At 40.6% G+C, this 2,567-nt stretch overlaps 1 pseudogene; it reads left to right on the forward strand.

Annotated features, from left to right (window-relative positions):
• Positions 1-1,614: 1,614 nt before the first annotated feature.
• Positions 1,615-2,238, forward strand: LOC125427764 (annotated as a pseudogene).
• The last annotated feature ends 329 nt before the right edge of the window (positions 2,239-2,567 follow it).

Consider the following 2,567-nt stretch of genomic DNA (forward strand, 5'->3'; position numbering starts at 1 on the left):
TACATCACTCCTTGTATTTGGTCCGGGACCATCTTCTGAGATTATGATAACTACAATGTGAAAATTACCACCACAGCTTTGTTCTCAGTTCCAGTATCATGCAAATAGCCCATGAACGTTGATAACACAAAGCAGCAGGCTGCATCAGCTAAATAAACACCACTTCCTTTGTAATTATCTTTCAAATAATAAATGTGTAACCTTAGCAATTTGTTAAAACTTCCCATGTGCAATGTTACTCTATCAATGAATATGTTTGCTTCGCTTCCGGTCTGCAGGTGGTTTTGCATGATGTAGTTTGCAGCGTGGCATTTTGACAAATACATCTGCGGATGCTGTGTCGAGAGATCAGATAAGCATTTGCTGTTGGTCAGATGAGTTGTTAGCATTAAGAGGGAAAGGATAGCCCTTTACACTTGTTTTATTTTTCATATAGCCTTATGAGTTTTTTCCAGAGATGGAGACAAAGAATCAGACTAGGTACAGTGGTGGCGAACCTTTGGCACTCCAGATGTTATGGACTACAATTCCCATCAGCTCCTGCCAGCATGGTCAATTGGCCATGCTGGTGTAACCTCCTTCTGTGGGTTCTGTGGGGCAGAACCTGGAATGAGTTGCAAAGAACCAAATTTAAACAACAAAATGGTTTACTTTTCTTTACAATTAACACTTTTAAAACATCAACATTTAACGTTACAATTCAAGGTCCTGTTCAGGTTGCATTTCAAGTCCTTCTATTTACAGTCTACTGATATTGCCAAGTCCAAATCTTCTTTGCAAGTTGGCTGGCTCCTGAAGACTCCAAGGGCTTGATGAACAGGTTGCAACATGATGAAGGTCTCCAGGAGAACTCTCACCCATTACAACCACAAAAGAAAACCCTGAAACAATAAACTCCAACATTTACAACACAGCAAAACAACAACTACCTTCCCAGTAGTTCCCAACAATATTGCAAATTACCTTAACAAGGTGTTAAGGGCTTATAGAAATCAAGGTCCGAGTCTGGTACCCTTGTCTTCTCCAAAGAGCTCTGAGTTCTGCAGCATTCTGCTTCCCTTCAGACTCCACCCCTTTCTGGGTCAACCCATTCTGGGCCAACCCATTCTGGGCATGGGGGTTACACTGGCAGGGGCTGATGGGAATTGTAGTCCATAACATCTGGAGTGCCAAAGGTTCGCCACCACGGGACTAGGAGTTGGGAGAAGCAGGTTCACATCTTTACCTAGATATAGAGCTCAGTTAAGTGGCCTTGGGGGAATCACTTTCTGTCAACATTTCTGTCAACAGGTTGTGAGGAAATATGGGTCATCCTTAACTCTTGGACAAAGGCCATCATAAAAAGTGATATTTAGCATGAACATCACCTATTTCCCACTATGTACATTAATAGTAGCTATATACTTTTTTTAGTTTTCCAAAGAAATAATGTTATTGTTAAATGAATTTCCTGTTTATGATTTGACTGTTTGTGTGTATTTGTTCCTGTAAGTGCACATCATAGAGCATTGTTATTGGACACGTTCATGATTATTCTTATTTACCTTCTATCCTTGTCCATAGTTTCATGCTGAGATCCCAAACTTGAAAATAGGTAGTGGACACCAATACAAGATGGCTGCTCTTGGTGGTCAATCTCAAATGGCTGCCCTGAGGGAAAACATGCAGAATGCAGTAATTTCATTCAAAGAGTTGTGTGGCCTTTCTCCTGTAGCAAATCTCATGTAATGTATATTAGCAGTATCGACACGCTTGGCGAGAGCTGATAATACACCCTTAGTGCTAATGGATCTCAACAATCAGTATCCCACAATGGAAATGCAAGGGATTGTTCCAGAGGTTTTGAAAAAAAATTGTAACAGCATATGAAACTATGATTCTTACTATCAAGACTCTGATAGAAAATGCAGATGCTGTATATGAAAAAATAGTCCAGCGGCAAAAAGCTGCAATGGAGTTCCATGAAAACTTGCAAAACATAGGTACAAAGGAAGGTTTAACAGAGAGACTACAAAAAACTGTGGAGAGTTTTACCTGGACTATTACAATTTTAAAGAGCCAGTCTGATCTTCTCAAGTATGCTAAAAACGAAGCACAGGAGAATCTAAAAAACAAATTCACTTTGCCACTGTCTCGTGTGGATTGAATAAGTCAGGATCTGAAAATGCTGAGGTCTCCAATTCTCGTCAAAATCTGGAAGCTATACCTGAAAAGGCAAGTGAAGAAAATGGAAGAGACTTTGAGAATTAACAAAGCTTGGCTACCAGTACTTAAAAACACCAAAATTAAAGGCCAAGGGCATGCTAAGTTCATGGACATGACAATTTATACCCCGCCTGGGGACATGACAATTTATACCCCACAAAAACATTCCCTTCTCACTGGACACAGTGTGTAACAGACTTCCCTCTGTAATACACCTCTGAAGATGCCAGCCACAGATGCAGGTGAAACGTTAGGAACAAGATCCACCAGACCACGGCCACACAGCCTGGAAAACCCACCACAACCAGTTGAATCCAGCCATGAAAGCCTTCGACAATACATTAAATAGAAAGTGTTTATTT

Source organism: Sphaerodactylus townsendi, linkage group LG03 (genome assembly GCF_021028975.2).
Source record: "Sphaerodactylus townsendi isolate TG3544 linkage group LG03, MPM_Stown_v2.3, whole genome shotgun sequence".
Taxonomy (NCBI): domain Eukaryota; kingdom Metazoa; phylum Chordata; class Lepidosauria; order Squamata; family Sphaerodactylidae; genus Sphaerodactylus; species Sphaerodactylus townsendi.